Here is a 22,060-nt window from a genome sequence, read left to right as displayed (position 1 = left end):
AGTGGAATGTACACATCACAAAGCAGTTTCTCAGAAAGCTACTTTCCATTTTTTATCTGGAGACATTTCCCATTTTCCCACAGGTGTGAATGTGCTCCCCAATGTCCCTTTGCAAATCCATCCATGACGCTGTCTCAAAACTGCGTAATACAAAGTAATATTTTTCTCTGTGAGATGAATAGACATTTCTACCACAAAGCAGTTTCAGAGAATGCTTCTTTCCAGTTTTTGTTGGAGGATACTTCCTTTTTCACCATAGGCGTCCATATACTTTGGAATGTCCCCTGGTAGCGTTTTCTCCAAATGGGATTCCCTAATCCTCTATGAGAATAAAGTTTTAACTCTGTGAGTGGAATGCACACGTCACAAAGCAGCTCCTTGGAAATCTTCTCTCCAGTATCTATCTGAAGATATTTTCGTTTTCACCATAAGCCTCTAAGTGTTCCAGAGTATCACTTAGCTGGCTAACCTAAAACAGTGTTTGAATACTGCTCAATGAAAACAGAAATAGAACTGTGTGAGTGAAATTCACTTGAACTAGAGAAGTTTCACAGAAAGTTTCCTTCTGCTTTTTCTCGGATTGTATTTCTTTTTCAGGATATTCATAAGAGCGTAACCAAATGTCCTCTCAGTTTCTAGACAACGGTGATTTCAAAGTTTTCAATACAAAGAATGATTTAGCTCTGTGAGATAAATACACACATCACAAAGCCGTTGCTCTGAGAGCATTTCTCCGGTTTCCATCAGAAGGTGTTCCCTTTCTCACCACAAGCCTACTGGCGCCACTTCATATCCCTTCACAGATTCCTCAAAGACAGAGTTTCCTAACTGGGCATTAACTCTCTGAAGTAAATGCACACGTTAGAGAGCAGATTCTTGCAATGCTTATTTCTGGGTTTTATCTCTGGACATTTCACTTTTCGCCATAGTCTTCAATGCGCTGCAATATTTCACTTTTTCTGTTTTACAGGAATAGTGTTCAAACACTGCTTTATGAGAAAACAGGTATAACTTTTTGAGTGGAATGCCTATATCACAAAACTGTTTCACAGAAATTTTCTCTCCTGTTTTTATCAGGAAATATTTCCTATTTCCCCACAGGGCTGAATGTGCTCCCGAATGTCCCTTCAAGAATCCCTCCATGATGAAGTTTCAAAACGGCGAAATAGAAAGAAAGTTTTTTCTTTATGAGATGAATTGAAAAATCTATCACAAAGCAGATTCACAGAAAGCTTCTTTCCAGTTTTTGTCTGAGGATATTCCTTTTTCACCATAGATGTCCATATACTCCCGAATGTCCCCTGGTAGCGTTTTCTCAAACCAAGATTCCCCAATCCTCTATGAGAAGAACGGTGTAACTCTGTGAGTGGAATGCCCACACCACAAAGCAGCTCCTCAGAAATCTTGTTTCCAGTATCTATCTGAAGATATTTTCGTTTTCACCATAAACCTCAAAGCGCTCCTCAGTATCCCTTAGCTGACTAACCTAAAACAAGGTTAGAATACTGCTCAATGAAAACAGAAGCTGAACTGTGTGAGCCGAATTCATGTGACCTAGAGCCGACTCACAGAAAGTTTTCTTCTGTTTTTTATTGGAGAGTATTTCTTTTTCAGCATTTTCTTAAGAGCGTTCCCAAATGTCCTTTCTCAGGTTCCACAGTAACAGGGATTTCAAACTGCTCAATCCAAAGAATGATTTAACTTTATGAGATGAATACACACATCACAAAGCCATTACTCTGAATGCTTTCCTCTACTTTCCATCAGAAGACGTTTCCTTTCTCACAACAAGCCTCCAGGCGCCACTAAATATCCCTTCACAGATTCCTCAAACACAGAGTTTCCTAACCAGGCAATGTAGTGTAAGCTTTAACCCTTTGAAATGAATGCACACGTCAGAGAGCAGTTTCGTGGAATGCTTCTTTCTCTGTTTTATTTCCGGATATTTCACTTTTAGCCATAGTCTTCAATAACTGCAAAATATCACTTTTTCAGTTTTACAGAAACAGTGTTGGAACACTGCCTTATGAGGAAAGAGGTATAACTCCCTGAGTGGAATGCACACATCACAAAGCAGTTTCTCAGCAAGCTTCTCTCCGGTTTTTATCTGGAGATATTTCCTATTTCCCCACAGGCCTGAATGTGCTCCCTAATGTCCCTTCGCGAATCTGTCCATGATGCAGTTTCAAAACTGCGTAATAGAAAGAAATATTTTTGTATGTGAGATGAATAGACATATCTATCACAAAGCAGTTTCAGAGAACGCTTCTTTCCGGTTTTTGTCTGAGGATACTTCCTCTTTCACCATAGGCATTCGTATACTTCAGAATGTCCCCTGGTATCGTTTTCTCTGAACGGGATTCCCCAACACTCTATGAGAAGAAAGTTTTAAATCTGTGAGTGGAATGCACAAATCACAAAGCAGCTCCTCGGAAATCTTCTATCCAGTATCTATATGAAGATATTTCCCTTTTGACCATAAGCCTCAAAGCGCTCCTGAGTGTCCCTTAGCTGACTAACCTAAAACAGTGTTAGAATGCTGCTCAATGGAAACAGAAGTTTAACTGTGTGAGTGAAATTCACTTAACCTACAACAGTTTCACAGAAAGTTTCCTTCTGGTTTTTATCGAATTGTATTTCTTTTTCTGCATATTCATAAGAGCATTCCCAAATGTCCTTTCTCAGTTTCCAGAAAACAGTGATTTCAATCTTCTCAATCCAAAGAATGATTTAACTCTATGAGATAAATACACACATTACAAAGCCATTGCCTCTGAAACATTTTCTCCAGTTTCCATCAGAAGACGTTCCCTTTCTCACCACAAGCCTATTGGCACCACTTCATATCCCTTCACAGATTCCTCAAAGACAGAGTTTCCTAACTGGGAAACGCAGTCTAAGCTTTAATTCTCTGAAGTGAATGCACACATTGGAGAGCAGTTTCTTGGAATGCTTCTTTCTGGGTTTTATCTCTGGATATTTCACTTTCGCCATAGTCTTCAATGCACTTCAATATATCACTTTTTCTGTTTTACAGGAACAGTGTTCAAACATTGCTTTATGAGAAATCAGGTATAACTTTCTGAGTGGAATGTCCATATCATGAAACAGTTTCTCAGAATGTTTCTCTACAGATTTTATGTGGAGATATTTCCTATTTCCCCACAGGGCTGAATGTGTTCCCGAATGTCCCTTCGTGAATCCATCCATGACGAAGTTTCAAAACTGCGAAAAAGAAAGAAATATTTTTCTATATGAGATGAATTGAAAAATCTATCACAAAGCAGATTCACAGAAAGCTTCTTTCCAGTTTCTGTCTGAGGATATTCCTTTTTCACCATAGACGTCCATATACTCCCGAATGTCCCCTGGTAGCGTTTTCTCGAAACAGGATTCCCCAATCCTCTATGAGAAAAAAGGTGTAACTCTGTGAGTGGAATGCACACGTCACAAAGCAGCTCTTCAGAAGTCTTCTCTACAATATCTATCTGAAGATATTTCTCTTTTCACCGTAAGCCTCAAAGCGCTTCCAAGTGTCCCTCACCTGACTAAACTAAAACAGTGTTAGGATACAGCTCAATGAAAACTGAAGCTTAACTGTGTGAGTGGAATTCATGTGACCTAGAACAGTTACACAGAATGTTTCCTCCTGATTTTTATTGGAGGGTATTACTTTGTCAGCATATTCTTAAGAGTGTTCCCAAATGTCCTTTCTCAGGCTCCACAGAAACAGTGGTTTCAAACTGCTCAATCCAGAGAAGGATTTAACTCCAGGAGATGATTACACACATCACAAAGCAGTTGCTTCCATGGCCTCTCTCCAGTTTTTAACAGAAAATGTTTCCTTTCTCATCACAAGCCTCCGGGCAACACTTGATATCCCTTCAGTGATTCCTACAGTACTGATTTTTCAAAGTGGGAAATGTAGTGTAAGCTTTGACTCTCTGAAATGAAAGCACACGTCAGAGAGCAGTTTCTTGAAATGATTCTTTCTGGGTTTTATTTCCGGGTATGTCACTCTTCACCATAGTCTTCATTGCATTGCAAAATATCACTTTTTCAGTTTTACAGGAACAGTGTTCAAACAGTGTCTTATGAGAAAAGAGGCATAACTCCCTGAATGGAATGCACACATCACAAAGCAGTATCTCAGAAAGCTTCTTTCCATTTTTTATCTGGAGATATTTCCCATTTTTCCACAGGTCTGAATGTGCTTCCGAATGTCCATTCGTGAATCCGTCCATGATGCAGTTTCAAAGCTGCATAATAGAAAGAAATATTTTTCTATGTGAGATGAATAGACATATCTCTGAAAAAGCAGTTTAAGAGAACGCTTCTTTCCAGTTTTTGTCTGTGGATACTTCCTTTTTCACCGTAGGCATCCATATACTTCGGAATGTCCCCTGGTAAAGTTTTCTCCAAACAGGATTCCCCAGTCCTTTATGAGAAGAAAGTTTTAACTCTGTGAGTGGAATGCACACCTCACAAAGCAGCTCCTCAGAAATCTTCTCTCCACTATCTATCTGAAGATATTTCCGGTTTCACCGTAAGCCTCACAGCGCTCCTGAGTATCCCTTAGCTGACTAACCTAAAACACTGTTAGAATACTGCTCAAGGAAAACAAGCTGAACTGTACAAGTCAAATTCACATGACCAAAAGCCGTTTCACAGAAAGTTTCCTTCTGGTTTTTATTGGAGAGTATTATGTTTTCAGCATATTGTTAAGAGCATTCCCAAATGTCCTTTCTCAGGTTCCACAGAAACAGTGATTTCAAACTGCTCAATCCAAAGTATGATTTAACTCTACGAGATGAATACACCATCACAAAGACGTTACTTTGAATGCTTTCCTCCACTTTCCATCAAAAGACATTTCCTTTCTCACCACAAGCCTCCGGGTGCCACTAAATATCCCTTCACAGATTCCTCAAAGACAGAGTTTCCTAATTGGGCAACGTGGTCTAAGCTTTAACACTCTGAAGTGAATTCACACTTTGGAGAACATTTTCTTGGAACGCTTCTTTCTGGGTTTTACGTCTGGATATTTTACTTTTTTCCATAGTCTTCAATAACTGCATATTATCACTTTTTCAGTTTACAGAAACAGTGTTTGAACACTGCCTTATGAGGAAAGAGGTATAACTCCCTAAGTGGAATGCACACCTCACCAAGCAGTTTCTCAGCAAACTTCTCTCCAGTTTTTATCTGGAGATATTTCCTATTTCCCCACAAGCCTGAATGTGCCCCTGAATATCCCTTCACGAATCCGTCCATGATGTAGCTTCAAAACTGCATACCAGACATAAACTTTTATCTATGTGAGATGAACAGACATATGTATCACAAAGCAGTTTCTCAGAAAACCTCTTTCCAGTTTTTGTCTGAGGATATTTCCTTTTTCACCATAGCCGTCTACATACTCCTGTATGAACCCCGGTAGCATTTTCTCCAAACCAGATTCCTGAAATCTTATGAGAATAAAGGTATAACTCTGTGAGTGGGATGCACATGTCACAGAGCAGCTCTTCGGAAGTCTTCACTTCAGTATCTATCTGAAGATATTTCCTTTTTCACCATAAGCCTCAAAGTGCTCCTGAGTGTCCCTTAGCTGTTTATGCTAAAACATTGTTAAAATACTGCTCAATGAAAACTGAAGCTGAACTGTGCGACTGGAATTCACGTGACCTAGAACAGTTTCACAGAACGTTTCCTCCTGATTGTTATCAGAGGGTGTTACTTTTTTAGTGTATTCTTAAGAGCGTTCCCAAATGTCCTTTCTCAGGCTCCACAGAAACAGTGATTTCAAACTACTCAATTCAGAGAATGATTTAACTCCAGGAGATGATTACACACATCAGAAAGCAGTTGCTTCCATGGCTTCTCTCCAGTTTTCAACGGAATATGTTTAGTTTCTCAGTGTTTTATTTCAGGGTATTTCACTTTTCGCCACAGTCTTCAACACACTGCAGAGTATCACTTTTTCAGTTTTACAAGAACTGTGTTGAAACATTGTCTTATGAGAAAAGAGTTATAACTCTCTGAGTGGAATGCACACATCACAAAGCATTTTCTCCGGAAGTTTCTCTCCAGGTTTTATCTGAAGTTATCTCCTATATCCTCACATTCCTGAATGTGCTCCCGAATGTGCCCTCATGAATCCAGCCATGACGCAGTTTCAAAACTCTGTAATAGAAAGATAGTTTTATCTATGTGAGTTGAATAGACTTATCTATCACAAAGCAGTTTCACAGAAAGCTTCTTTCCATTTTTTGTCTGAGTATATTTCCTTTTCCTCCATAGCCATCCATATACTCATGAATGTCCCTTGGTAGCTTTTTCTCCAAACTGGATTCCTGATCCTCTATGTGAGAAAACTATAACTCTGTGAGGGGAATGCAGACGCCACAAAACGGCTTCTAAGAAATCTTCTCCCCACTATCTCTCTGAATTTATTTCTGCTTTCACTGTAAGCCTCAAAACGCTCCTGAATATCCTTTAGTTGACTAACCTAAAACCGTGTTAGAATACTACTCAATGGGGGGCGGAGCAAGATGGCCGAATAGGAACAGCTCCAGTCTCCAACTCCCAGCCCGAGTGACACAGAAGACTGGTGATTTCTGCATTTTCAACTGAGGTACTGGGTTCATCTCACTGGGGAGTGCCGGAGAGTACCCAGCCTCACTGCCCTCTGGACTCCAGCACCCGAGGACTCCTACACGGAGGACTCCCGCTCCTTCACAGTCCCGTCCTGGACTCCTGGCACAAGAGAACCCCCGCCCCGCTGCACCCTGGATATAGCAAGGCAGGAATTCGCCTAATGGCTAGGATCACAGTCCAGCCCTGGACTCCTAAGCCACAGGGACTCCTGTTTAAGCCTGGCGCTGGACTATGGCATCAGAGAACCCAGCTCCCCGCGCCCTGGACAATGGCACCGGAGGACCCAGCACCCGGCGTCCTGGACTAAGGCACAGTAGGACTCCGGCCACATTGTGTACTCCTGCACAGGAGGACCCTTGCAGGGCAGCGCACTGGACTGAGCTACTGAAGGAGCCCCACCTCTGCCTCACCCTGGACTAAGGCACTGGAGAACTCTTCCTCCACAGAGCCGTGAACTCTTGTAGGAGAGAGCCTCCACCAAGCCTGCCCTGGACTGTGGCCCAGTAGGGCCCACACCACGTCATGGACTCCTGTACTGGGGGAAGATTAGTGATAAATGTCCAGGTTTACAAGTTGAAAAGCAGCAATCAATGTGTTACAATGAATGGATTTGATGTAAAATTACAAATGCTGAAAACATTATGTGTAATTGCCTAGCCAGAACAATTACACAAGACAAAGAAATAAAATAAATCCATATAGGGAAGGAAGAGGTAAAAAGATTGTTTCAACAAAATATAAATCTTAAGATAGAGAACATCTTAAAGACTCCACCAAAATAAATGGTTAAAGCCGATAAAGAAATTCAATGAAGTTAATAGTTACAAAATCAATATACAAATACCACTATTGTTTCTATACAATAATGACAAACTATTACCTGAAAAATAAATTGATAAGGCAATTTCATTTGTAATAGAATCAAAACTGATATATAAATATAAAAAAGACAGGAGTAAATTTAATCAAGAACGTGAAAGATTTGCACACTAGAAACTATACATTGATGACAAAATTAAAATAGCATAAATGAAATGGAGAGACATCCTTTATTGATGGGTTAAAAAATTAGTATTGTAAAAGTATAATGCTACCCATGATACTACAGATTAAATGTAGCTATGAAATTCCAATGTCATTCTTCACGAAATGAAAAATTACTCCTGAAATTTGTATGGAATTACAAAAGACCCAACTAACCAAAGCAATCTTGAACAAAAAGAATAAAGCTGGAGGCATCAGACGACCCAATTACAAACTATATGACCAAGCTGTAGTAATTGAAACAGCATAGCAGTGGCATAAAAAGAGACACGTAGAACAGTGAAAAGGGATATAGAACCCATAAATAAATCCACATGTCTGTGGTCAATCGGTTTTTTGATAAAATAACTAAAAAATACACAAAGAAGAAAAATTACCAATAAATGGTATAGAAAAACTGACTATCACATGCAAGAAGAATAAAATTTGACTTTTTATTTTCCTCTTTGCTCCTAACATCAAATCAAAATTAAAAACTGAAATGTAAAACTACCACAAGGAGATAGAGAAGAAGACTGTCTGACATTGGCCTAAGCTATGATTTTCTGTAGATTATTCCGAAAGCACAGGCAACAAAGCAAAAACACACAAATGAGATTGCATAAAACTAAAAAGCTTTTCCACAGGAAAAAAAAGCAATAATAGAATGAAGAGAACCCACAAATGGGATGACATTTTTAAACCATACATCAGATAAGGGGGTTCATATAATAATATATAAGTAACTCAACCTACTCAAAAATAAGAAAAAAAATTATGCTTATTAAAAAAAATAAGCAAAGAACCTGAATAGACATTTCCTAAGGCATACAAAAAAGCTAACAGGTACATGAAAAAATCACAAACATTCCTAATTATCAGAGAAATGCAAATCAAAGCCACACTGAGATATCACCTCACACATTTTACTAGGGCTATCATAAAAAGAGATGGAAGATAAGTGTTGATGAGGACGTAGAGAAAAAGAAACCCTGTACACTGCTGGTTGGAATGGAAATTAGTACAACCATCTTGGAAAACAGTATGAAAGCTTCGCCCAGCAGACTAACATGGCACAAGTATACATATGTAACAAACCATGTTATGCACATGTACCCTACAACTTAAAAATTATAATAATAATAAATAAATTAAAAAAAAAGAAATTATAAATATATTTACCCTATGATCCATCAATTCCACTTCTGGAAATATGTCCAAAGGAATTTCAATCAGGATGTCAAAAAGAGACATCTGCAATTTCATGTTCATTGCAGCATTATTCATAATAGCCATGAATTAGAAACAACCTAAGTGCTTATCAACTGAAGAATGGATAAAAATATGTGGAAAAATTGGAACCCTTCTACACCACTGGTGAGATTTCAAAATGTAAAACAGTCTGGCAGTTCTTCAAAATGTTACACATAGACTTAGCACATGATGCAGCAATTCCACTCCTGTGTATTTACCAAAAAGAAAACAAAACAAATGCTACACACAGTAGTACACAAATGTTTATAGCAACAAAAAGTAGAAAACAACAGAAATGTTCATCAACTGAGGAGTGGATAAATCAAATGAATCCATAAAATAGAATCTTATTGAGCAATAAAAGGGAAAAAAGTGTTAATGCATGCTCCAGAATGGATGAACATTAAAAATATGTGAAGTGAAAGAAGTGAGTAAAAAATGACTATGTGTTATAATGATTCCATTTATGTGAAATGTCCAGAATAGGCAAATTCATATGAAAAGTAGACAGGTAATTAAGCCTAGACTAGGAGGGCTTTAGGAAAGGCTGGAGAAAATGGGGAAAGTTTGCTAATGGATGCAAGTCTCTTTAAGGCACATTAAAATGTTCTAAAATTATACTAAGATGATTATTTCTCCACCCAGTTAATATACTAAAAGAATTTGAAGTTTGTACTTTAAATGAGTGAATTACACAAAGTATGAATAATATCTCAATAAAGCTGTGGGAAGTTGAAAGTATATGTAGGATGCATACAAAAATCCTACTTATCTTTATACATGAATGAAATTCTGTCATTTGTAAAAACATGGATGAATTTAGAGGATATTATACTAAGTAAAAATAATAGGCATGAAGACAAATAATATAGAAATCAAATAAATTGAAGGCCGAATAGTGAGTTTATCAAGAAACAAGAGGGTTAGGGTAAGTCGTTTATCAGAAACTGGAGCAGGAGTGAGGGAAGTTAGAATAGAATGGTGAACTATCAGAAAGTAAAACAAAGATCAGAGATTAGAATAAGTCGTTAGTTTATCAAGGGTATAAACAGAGGCAAAGGTCCGGAATAAATAAGTTATCGAAGGCTTCGTCGAAGGTCGGAAATAAAATAGTGCGTTCTCGAGGCTAAACAGGGCGGGGGTAAGTTGGGGAGGCAGAGTGGTGGTTTATCAGAGGCTGAGCGAAGGGTGGGGGAGAGTAAAATTAGGGGAGTAGAAAGGTGTGGTTTTATCAGAGGCTGAGCGGGGTCAGGGGGAAGTTGGGAGTAGAATGGTGGTTTATCAGAGGCTAAGCAGGGCCGGGGTGCAGGTAAGTTGGGAGTAGAATGGTGCTTTATCAGAGGCTGAGCAGGGCGGGGGTGAAGTTAGGATTAGAATGGCGGTCTATCACAGGCTGATCAGGGCGGAGTGGGGGTGGGAAGGAGCTGTTGTGGGATGAAATGCTTCAGCAGGAGGGTACATTCTGGTGATATGGTGCACAGCAAAGTGACAGCAGTTACTCATAATGAAGTGCGTATCTTAAAACTGCTAAAATACTACATTTCAAATGTTTCACCATAATGTAATAAATACGTGAGGTGGAGGATATGTTATTTAACCTAATTTGTCCATTTCACAATATTTACATGTATTGTACCACATTGTATCGATGTATATTTATTTATCAATAAAAACAAAATTTTCAAAAGCGAGCAAAACAGTTGTGCCAGATCTTCATCTAAAGACATTTCTGAGAAAAATGTATCTGTTTTCTTTCAGAATAAATTTACAGTTAATAGATATTATGTTACCTAAAAGTAAAAGCGGATAGTTTTGGCCATCAGCTGTATGGGATAATCTCTTTTTAGCATTACCTTGTAAAAGCTGCAGCGGATTAACAACAAGTAGGAAAGATTTTTATCATGATCAGGTAAAGATTCTGCATGCTTCTATTTTGAATAATATTGTCCCCCTAGAACTGCAAAGTGTGAATGCCTTTTGTTTCAGAGGTCTAGCCTAAATGGTTTACTCTAATTATCTTTGTTCTAAAACAAGTCCTGGTGCATTTGTGATGGTATATATACATGTCTGAATATAACTCTAATAGAATAGGCAAACAAGAGCAAAGGAAAGGTGTATGCAGAATAAAGTGAACATATTATTCTAACAATGAGAGGGACAGAATTGAATGATTGCTCTTGGAGACAAGGGATTTTAATGTCTGAGTCAATGACAAAACTTTTGTTTGCAAGTTAAAAATGTACCTTAAACCTGGTGAAGGAATAAAGGGTGGTGGAGGGGATGATTCTTTGTACACTAAACTGGTTTTAATGACTATTGAATTAATCATAAGTTCAAATGATTTTATGGAGGCTGTTTCTTTTTTATTTGATAATTCTGGACTGCTTTTCTCTTTGTATTTGCTCCATTTTTACCTATAGCGAACAATTTTCCTCGCCAAAGTTTAGGAAACACTGTAACCACATGCTCCAGCATGATGTGATCCTTGAAAGCATTTGCAGCTGGGAGGCAAAGGGGCTTCTCTTTCAACAAATGCATATTAATCTCGGTGAAAACTCAGAAGTTTAAACATGGTCCTCCTTGGGTCATGTGGCTACCCCAGGATCAGTCATTGCACCAGACATAGGAGATAGTCTCAAAAGCCAGGCTGGAGTCAAGGTTCTCTGTGGAGTTTCCACTTTAGAAATGGGTTTTGTCAGGCTTTGTGTTTTCGTGTTACAGACATGATAGCCGTATATCTATTCCACTTCCAGTGGGAGATGAAAACCTAACGCATATGCCCATTCAATGGATTTTACATGAATCTTCATAGCAGCTTTACTTGCAACAGCCAAAACCTGAAAACAGTCCAAATGTCCATGGACAGGTGAATTTGTGACTGAAAAATTTACTATGGTATATGTATATAATGAAATAATACTCCCTAGTAAGAACAGAACAATTGATAGATGTACAACATGAATAAATCTCCAAAATAGTGATGCCGAGTGATGAAAAAGTATACCCACCCTATGATTTCATGTATTTGGAAATAAAAACTCACAGGGACTGCAGGTGGATCAGTGGTTGCCTGTGGATGGGATGGGGATAGGCAAGAGAAATGAGTGAAAAACACAAGAAAACTTTGGTGGTAAAGGTAATGGATATGCTTTTTATTTGAATATGTTGTTGGTTTTATAGAGCTACAAATACCAAGAATAATCAAAATGTACAATTGAAGTATGTGCAGTTTATTGCATGTAAATAAACCTTTTAAAAATTAACTGATACAAATTGACTTACATGACCAGAAATCTGTTGAAAACTCTCATGTTTTCTTCCCTATTTTTATTCTTGTGAGCTCTTACAGACTGTGTGAACACATTTCTCATCTTACTGTTCTTTTATGTCTACATTTCTCCAGGTCAATATAACTATCACCATAATTTCTTGCTTTCTCTCTAGTTCATTAGTAATTAAGAGTAATGTATTGAAATGTTAAAGATATGTTCAAGCATTCAGAATCCTCTGCTCTCTGATCCACATAATAGTGAATTAAGCTGTCAACAATTACACAGAATATTGCTCCTTTGTTTGTTTGTTTGTTTTTTGATGAAGTCTCACCTGATTACCCAGGCTGGAATGCAGTGGCACATTCTGGGCTCACTGCAACCTCCACCTCCCGGGTTCAAGCAATTTTCCTGCCTCAGCCTCCTGAGCAGCTGGGATTACAGGCATCTGCCATCATCCTCAACTAATTTTTGTGTTTTATTAGAGACAGTGTTTCACCACATTGGCCAGGCCGGTCTTGAACCCGTGACCTCAGGTGATCGGCCCACCTTGGCCTCCCAAACAGCTGGGATTACAGGCATAAGCCACCATGCCCAGCCAGAATATTGCTACATTTTCAAATAGCTACAATTAACCCTGATCTGGAGACCTTGAGTGGAGCATAGCTTTGTAAAAGAGGATAACATTGTAAAACTATAAAAGTAGACTAATAATAAATAACAGAATGCTTTCAGTATAAGAAATAACACTATCCTAAGCAAAAATAAATAAATAAACAAATAAAGCTGGAGGAATTCTATTATCTGACTTCATATTATACTACAGAATTATAGTAACCAAAAGAATATGGTACTGGCATAAAAACAGACCCATAGATCAATGGAACAGAATAGAGAACCCAGTAGCAAATCTACATAGCTACAGTGGACTCATTTTTGACAAAGGTGCCAAGAACATACACTGGTGGTAAATGGTGTTGAAAAAACTGGATATCCATATGCAGAGGAATGAAAACAGACTAGTATCTCTCTCATAATATATGAAAGTAAAATCCAAAGTTGATTAAAACTCCAACAATAAAACTAGTACAAAAAAGTTTGAGGAAAATCTCAGAACATTGAGTCTGGACAAAAAGTATTACGAGCAATACCCACAAGCACAGGCAACCAAAACACAAATGGACAAATGGATCACACTAAGTTAAAAAGCTGCAGAAAATGATACAATCAACATTAGAACCCAATCCACAGAATGGGGAGAAAATATTTGCAAACTACTCTTCCGACAAGGGATTAATAATCAGAATATATAAAAGCTCAAACAACTCTTTAGAAACAATCCTAATAACCTGGTTTAAAAGAAATTAAAATATTTGAATAGATATTTCTCAAAAGACCTACAAATGGCAAACAGGTATAAATGGTGCTCAGTAGCACTGATCATCAGAGAAATGCAAATTAAAACTACAATGAGATATCATCTCACCACAGTTTAAATGACTTGTAAGCCAGCCCAGGAAAGTCTACTTTGATTGACTTATGGCCCTAGTCACCTGGCAGTTCCTTCAGATGTGGCTTCCCAGGTTTGTGTATCCATGTGACAATGCCTGTGTGTCCCTTGTGTCCACGTGGCAGTGTCTGTGTGGTGGTATCTGACAGTCTTGAGGAGGTGTGTCCATGTCACAGTGTGGTGTGTCTGTGTGTGTGGCAGTGTCAATGTGGCAGGTAATGTCTGTGTGTTCGTGTGAGTGATGGTGTGTACCTGTGACAGTGTGTTGATGTCTCTGTGTGTCTGTGTGTCCCTGTGGTAGTGTGGTCGTGTGTGTCCTTATGGTGATGTCTCCACATGTGTCTGTGTCCATTGACAGTCACAGGTGCTATTACTGTGTGGTGACTTCTCCGTATGTCTGTCTATCGTCCATGTGACAGTGTGAAGTGTGTCGATATGCATTAATGTCTCCGTGTGTCTGTACATGTGACAGTGTGGTGGTGTGTCTGTGTGTCCGTATGGTGATATCTCCATGTGTCTGTGTGTCTGTCCCATGTAGCCATGTAGTGGTGTGCCTGTGGTAGTGTCTTAGGTGTGGCCCGGTGTGTCAGTGTAGCAGTGTAGCAGTGTTCCTTCTCCAGCGTGCAGGCTGGCACCTTGCCCTCTCAGCCCAGAGGATGCCCCAGAGGCCCCAGCTTGGCGGGCAGGAGGTGGCTCCCTGTGGAAGGGAGTGCAGGGGAGCCCCCGACAGCCAGTTTGTGGGGTCCCACCTGCATTGGAGTGGGAGTGAGGAGAAGGCACCGGGCAGCCAGGAGAAGGCTGGGCCTGCCCTAAGGAGGTGACCGGCTCTGGGCCTGCATTTCCTGGGCGAGTACTCCAGCTCAGTCATCTTGTCCTGAGTCCTTTGTGGGCCTTGGAGATTGCTGAGTTTTGAAGAAGGAAGGTCAGCTCTTTGTTGCGGAGAGAAAGCCTGATGTGTTTTCTCTATTGCTGTCACTTTCAGCCTCATGGCTGGTGAAACATCAGAGCGTTGGACACCTTCTGCCAAGAAAACTCCTGGAAGTGAATGTGTGGGGACTGGCAGTATCCAAGCAGAGAGTCACACACCCGGATTTCTGTTTGTTTGGAGATCGAGTTTTTTTCCCTGTGTGTGTGGCGGGCCAGGAGCAGCTCTGCAGCTGGAAGGAAGGTGGGTTCTGTGCTACAGGAAGGTCCTGGCCTGGGGCTGAGGAGGCGCCAGAGGGATGGAGTGGCCAGGGGCTGTGCAGGCCACGGGCAGTGTGCATTCCCCGGCTGAGGTGGCCCAGGAGGAGGACAGGTCCGGCCTGGCGGATCAGAGCAGCGAGGAGCTGGGGTCATAAAACCAGGTGTGTGCTTTCACTTGAAGCTGACAGTAGGCCATGGAGGGACTCCCGAGGCACCTGCTGTGCCTCCTCATGACCAGGACACACACCGGCCTCTGGAGGCAGAAGCCGAGATAGCCCGAGGGGGCACCAGGCAAGGTTTTGGGGGTTCCCGTGGCTGAGGAGGTGAATCCCTGGATCTGGTGTCCTGCTGCTGTCCCGGACACGGCACGCCATCCCTCAGGCGCCCACTCCAGGGGTCGCCTATCTCTGACTCTCAGCACAGCTCTGGCTGATGGGAGGATAGGCTGAGGAGAGCCTCAGGGCCCAACTGGGTCTGCAGTTTCTGCCTGGCTGATGGCCGCGGAAGTGAGCTCAAGGCAGGATACTCTCGACCTTGCCAGCTTCAGCGCCAGCTTTGGTGACTCTCTCCAGCTCAGCTTCAACACCGTTCAACAGTTCTGTGTTCTCTATTATCACAAGAATTCTTTCTGTATTTGCTATCCTTTATCAAATAAGAATTTAAAGATGCATGTGGAGTGAGATCACAGTTGAAACATTAAAAATATATAATTTCAAGTGTTTAATTTTAATTTTCTAAGAAGTAAAATTATGACTCTAGTGCTAATATAAGATAAACACGTATCAACAGTGTTATTCAACTCAGTAAGCAATGAAGTTTCCAGTAAAAGGATTCAAATCATTGCAAGGAACATTAAAGGAGCTTTACAGCCAATGTTAAGGTCAGATCGTTGGTTAGTTACAATACTAGATAGTATCCAACATAGTCAGAAGCTGTCATCTTTGTGAGTTATCTCTTCCATGGCACAGAAATTATGCATTTCTCTACTGTACAAAATATTTATCTTTTCTACTTCTGCACATAAAAATATTGCTAGTCACAAAAGACCAAGATTGCACTGAAAAAAAAAATCTGAGTACTATCTCTCACCTGTCTTCATACTTCTTTTCTTCCTTTATGAAATATCTTTGAACTACATTTTCTATCTGAAGGTCTCTGGAGAGAGAGAGTAAAATGAATAGAAGCATAGTAAGTGAATATTTTGATAACATTTACAGCTTTATTCATGTCGAATGAACATAACATACACTACCAATATTTAAAGCGTAATGAGATGAATTTGATGTATACATGTGCCCATTAAACAATCACCATGAAGGGGTCAGTGAGCATATCCAATACTCTCAAAGCTTCTCAGTTCCCCTTGGTAATGCACGCTCATACCTCTCAGGTGTGAAGTACTGAGCTACACACACACACACACATGCACACACACACACACACACACAGAGATATCTAATTGTTTCAGAAGCATTTGTTGAAAATGTTATGTCCATGAATGCTCTAAGAACTTTATTAAAAACTAGGTGAAAGCTGATATACATGTGTATATCTATATTTGTACTACATTGTCTTAAGTACTGTAACTTGATAAGTCTTGAAACCAGGTGCTGTTAATTATCCAACAGCACCTGGTTTCAAAGTAATTGTTTCCTTTCAAAGTAATTTGCCTTTATAGGTCCTCTACCCATCAACATACATTTCAGAATTTTAGTTTCTCAATTTCTAAAACAAGGAATACAGCTGTGATTTGATTGGAATTCTTACAGATCAATGTGGGAAGAATAGACATTTTAACAGTATTGAGATTTATGACTCATACATTACATTGATTGAGGTCTCTTATTTATTTTAGCAATATTTTGTAGTTTCGTAGTTTTCAAACGTTTCTCTTTTTTGAGTTTATCCCTAATTACTACACGCTTTGATATTTGCAATAATATCAAAATTATGGTAATATTAATGTAAATGTTTCATTTTTTCCTCCAGTAATTGTCAGGTAGCTTTAAATAATAATTTAATTGTATGATACAACGGGGTTTTGAGAAACATATACACTTTGTATATATACATTTTCAGTTTGGCAGATTGACTCCACTATCATATCATAATTTAAAATTGCACTAATTACCACCAGCCTGCTCTCAAGGACAATACCTCAAAATATGTATCACGTTTCAGTTTATTTAGCATCATGAAACTCTCACATTGCACTTACTTTTGGAAACCTGGAATAAAACAATAATGTAAATATCAGCTCACAGGCAACATATGGGTACATGTGACAATTTTCTAAATATCGACCTTTCACTATTTAATTCTCTGTTTATATTGTCGATTTTTTCCCTCCTCTTGAAACTCTCTAACATTGCTCTTTTCATTTGGACACTTTTAAAAAGCTGCATAATTTCTCCTTTGTATTAAAATGCAAATCCATATCCAAAATAAATGAGCACAGGGACCAAACAGATGTTTGTGCAGTGTGTCCATGAGCAATATTATCCACAATAATCAAAGGGAAGGAGCAGCCCATGTGAATATTGATGGATGAGTAGTTAAAAAAATGGTATATGGCAACGTCATAATATTCGGCCTTAAAATATATTCTGAACATGCTATGAAATAGATGAAACTTGAAGATATGCCAAGTGAAATAAGCCAGTTCGAGAAATTCAAACATTCTATATCATGCCATTTCTGTGAGATATTTTGTGAAATTTGTAGAGACAGAAAGTAGAATGGTGATTGCTACGGGGAGGGGGAGGGAGAGGAATAGGAAGTTGGTGTTCAATGAGTACAGAGTTTTAGTTGGAGAAGAAGACAAGTTTTGGAGGTCTATGGTGGTGACTGTTGCACAACAGTGCAAATATACTTAATGCCACAAAACCGTGCACTTAAAGTGATTAAAAACGTAAATCTTTTGTTCTGTATATCTTTCCAGAATTATAAACCTGCAATCACAGTATAGAAATAGAACATGTTATATAGCTTTAGGTGATGATATTTTACACATTTGCACATATAAAATGCTACATAAATTAAACATGGAATGAAGATTTGTCCTTAAATATAATTTACAAGAAGACTTTGATATTTGTTTTTCACAAGTGAAGCATTCTTATAAAGTGTCATGACCTTTTGGGGGAACCTCTGGGAAAAATGGAGAAACTCTGAAGCTACACTCTCCCTAACCTCTCTTTACAGGGAGCTCCTGCAGCTCCTACAGAAATGAGTGGCTGAGATTCTTGATTGCATAGCAGAACTTCTCATCCAAACCCTTTCCCTTTTTAGTGTCTGTGTATCAGTATAAAAGTTCTGTAAACTGTAGTTCCTTATTTTAATCCCAAAGCACAGTAACAATATATTTCATCCTAGCATTGGCAGTTTCTGTGAGTGTTTTGTTTAATTCTTAAAACTCTATCTTTGAGGATTCCAAAGAGCCTAAAAAGTAAAATATTTTAAAAAGGGGAAAGAGACAAAGAGAAAGAAGATAAAATCAATAGCCCATTCTGTCTCTGTTATTAAACACCAGAATACCTTTCTGTTAATCTAATTAAAATTAGTGACATCATTTAGCATTTATGTCTTGAACAAAAGTTTGGAATCCTGAAAAAGAAATTTAATTTGCTAATAAATATATTTCAGTGGAATTGAAATCCTTATATATTGCTTCAAATAAGAACACAAGATGAATTATGATATAGAAAATTCTATCTCTCATTGTCCAAAATCTAATAGTTAAATTGAACTTATCGAATAACATTATTTGCCAGGCATGTGGCTTATATCTGGAATCCCAATATTTTAGGAGGCAAAGGCAGATTAAGTTGTTTGAGCTGAGGTTGGAACCAAGGTTTGGCAATTACAGTGAAACAATCTTGGAAAAACCAAGGCTGATGGTGGCTTCCTGTAGTCCCAGATACTCAGGAGGATGAGGTGGGAGGATCACGTGAGCCTGGGGAAGCTGGGACTGTCACTGCACTCCAGCTTGGGCAACAGACTGAGACCCTATTTCAAAGAAAGAAAGAGAAAGAGAACAAAGAACAAGAGCAAGAAAGCAGGAAGGAAGGAGGGAAGGAAGGAAGGAAAGAAGGAAGGAAGGAGAAAGAAAGGAAGGAAGGAAGGAAAAATAATGTGTTTTGGTGCCAATAATGTTTGTGAAATTGTATGGAATTTTGGTTTAATGAAATAGATTAAACTAAATTGTGACATGATTTAAGTGTACTGACCCTAGCAATCAGAGACCTCCGAATCTGCACAATGACTTGACAGTTACATTTGACAAGAATTGATTCTCCTATCATACATACAGCATAGTCAGAATTTCAGAACTCCAACTTTCCCTATGCTATTTGTGCACATTGCTTAACATCTCTAAGACTCGATATTTTTACTCTTAAAATACTGCTAATAATAGTACCTAGTTTTTATAACGTGTATCAAAAGCATTATACTTTAAGGCAGATAGTAATTTCTCAGTAAATATTTGCTAATGTGTGTTTTAGTACAAACAGGAAAATTGGATTATGATATTTATGACACTGTTGATTCTCCTTCTAGAAATATTTAATTGTCTCTAAAACTTATTTTCAAGTTAGAGCACTATTTTGTGTTCAAACTGAAAATACTTTATGTTCAGATTTTTTTTAAAAAAGTATTGCATGAATGTTTTAATAAAAATATTCCTAAATGAGCTTGAGCAAGGAGGACAGGGGAGATAAGTGAAATAAGGCTTTGTGGCTTAGGAGACATTTCGTGGAAATCTTTCAGGTCAACTAAGATTTGAAAAAAAAAAAAAAGGAGAATTTTTATAAAAAATGTAAAGGCAGGATTTACCCCAATGCTCTTGTGAAGAAAATTCAGAGTCGAATGTAATTCGAAAGAGACTAATTAGTCAAAGTAGCTTTTAAGGAAATATCTTGAAGAGAGAGAACATAAAATGATTATCAGGTATGTAATTATTTTAATAATCTATCCATGAGATTAAAAAATGGTTTTTTTGTTGGTCATAAAGGGAAAATAGTTTCAAGAACCATTCTTTGTTCAGCCTAAAGAGGATTTTACATTTTGAACCAGTGACGCATTGTGCTAAGTACAATAATATCCAAATTCATGTTTATGTCAACCATTTTGTTCTCAATAAAAACACTTTATTCACACAACTGATGATTATCTGAACTTGATATAGTACTGAAATGCCAAAGGGGGACTAATAAAAACAAAATATTAGAGTTGTAACTGGCTTAAGTGGAAAATAATGATCATGTTTAACTCATCATTACTGAAATAAGAAAACAAACCAAAAAACAATTAAGAAAAAAATTAACTACATGAACATTTGCTTCTCTCCTAAGAATCAAAATCCTTAATTTGCTGTGGCAAAAAAGCATCTGGGTCCATGAACCCATGTAAAAGTCAACTGTTTTTGGGAGATGAGAAGAAACAAAACACATCAGCTTTCAGAGAAAGTTAAGAAACCTATCATACCCTAACCCACCCCACCTGAGACCAGGCAAAGGCTCACTGCTTCTGGGGGAGGGATGGAGGAAAATTACTTCTCCATCAAGAAAGGAACAGGGATTGTTTTGGGGCCAAGGATTTTACACTCATGCAGAGTTGTGCTACTGTGGTAAAGGGTTGGAAAATCTCCATCCAGTGATCACAGACAAAGGGGCTTTGTTTCTATGGAAGGAGAAATAAGAGTTTCTCCTTATTGTGGGGTTGAAAACTTGCAATGACATAAACCAAAGGTTTTCTACCACTGATTTGGGAGGAAGGCAAAGTATTATTTCTTCCTCAAAAAACAACACAGATAAGTGACAGTTTGACTCCCACTAGAATAAGAGTCAGGAAGTGCTAAAAGTCTCTGAGTGTCTGATGATGAAACTGGCTCAAAAATAACATGAATCATCCCTCTGCCCCCAACCTGAATTTTCTGCCTAGTCACACACATACACATATACAAAATGATGTTCTACAGTTAGAGAGGAACAAGAAAGTGGAGAGAGACCCTCTCTATGACACAGGTGATAAGGACTACCAAAAGCTAACTGTGGAACAGGACATTAGCATATGCCCTCCAGAGCCTAAGGCCCCACACAAGGCACATGATACAGCAGCCTACTGCTGCAGAAATTTGAGTTACATGGTTCACTGAATGTTTCAGACACCACAGCAAGAAACAACCTTTGTACCTGTCCACATTAATAACATGACACAAACCAAAATGAAACAGAAGTATTAAACAATCTGGACATAAATAATTGTCTCATCATCTACTGTTTTTCTACATCTGATGATTTGCACTTTTTAGAAATTGGGAGACACATAAAACAAGTTAGAAATTTGAGTTAAAAACTGCTTTAAAGTTCATATGGAACCAAAAAAGAGCCCGCATCTCCAAGACAATCCTAAGTCAAAAGAACAAAGCTGGAGGCATCACGCTACCTGACTTCAAACTATACTACAAGGCTACAGTAACCAAAACAGCATGGTACTGGTACCAAAACAGAGATATAGACCAATGGAACAGAACAGAGTCCTCAGAAATAATACCACACATCTACAGCCATCTGATCTTTGACAAACCTGAGAAAAACAAGAAATGGGGAAAGGATTCCCTATTTAATAAATGGTGCTGGGAAAATTGGCTAGCCATAAGTAGAAAGCTGAAACTGGATCCTTTCCTTACTCCTTATACGAAAATTAATTCAAGATGGATTAGAGACTTAAATGTTAGACCTAATACCATAAAAATCCTAGAGGAAAACCTAGGTAGTACCATTCAGGACATAGGCATGGGCAAAGACTTCATGTCTAAAACACCAAAAGCAACGGCAGCAAAAGCTAAAATTGACAAATGGGATCTCATTAAACTAAAGAGCTTCTGCACAGCAAAAGAAACTACCATCAGAGTGAACAGGCAACCTACAGAATGGGAGAAAATTTTTGCAATCTACTCATCTGACAAAGGGCTAATATCCAGAACCTACAAAGAACTCCAACAAATTTATAAGAAAAAAACAAACAACCCCATCAAAAAGTGGGCAAAGGATATGAACAGACATTTCTCAAAAGAGGACATTCATACAGCCAACAGACATATGAAAAAATGCTCATCATCACTGGCCATCAGAGAAATGCAAATCAAAACCACAATGAG

At 38.6% G+C, this 22,060-nt stretch overlaps 1 long non-coding RNA gene across 1 annotated transcript; it reads right to left on the bottom strand.

Moving 5' to 3' along the window:
* Positions 1–15,410: 15,410 nt before the first annotated feature.
* LOC116273578 lies at positions 15,411–17,275 on the bottom strand. The gene is made up of 3 exons (XR_004181896.1): positions 17,056–17,275; positions 15,988–16,053; positions 15,411–15,540 (listed from the first exon to the last, which is right to left on the bottom strand). It is a non-coding gene; the product is annotated as an uncharacterized LOC116273578 (long non-coding RNA).
* Between the last annotated feature and the right edge of the window lie 4,785 nt (positions 17,276–22,060).

The sequence above is a fragment of the Papio anubis genome, unplaced genomic scaffold, assembly GCF_008728515.1.
Source record: "Papio anubis isolate 15944 unplaced genomic scaffold, Panubis1.0 scaffold899, whole genome shotgun sequence".
Lineage (NCBI taxonomy): Eukaryota > Metazoa > Chordata > Mammalia > Primates > Cercopithecidae > Papio > Papio anubis.
Note: the sequence above shows the minus strand (reverse complement) of the source record. Positions and strands in the feature narration are given on the sequence as shown.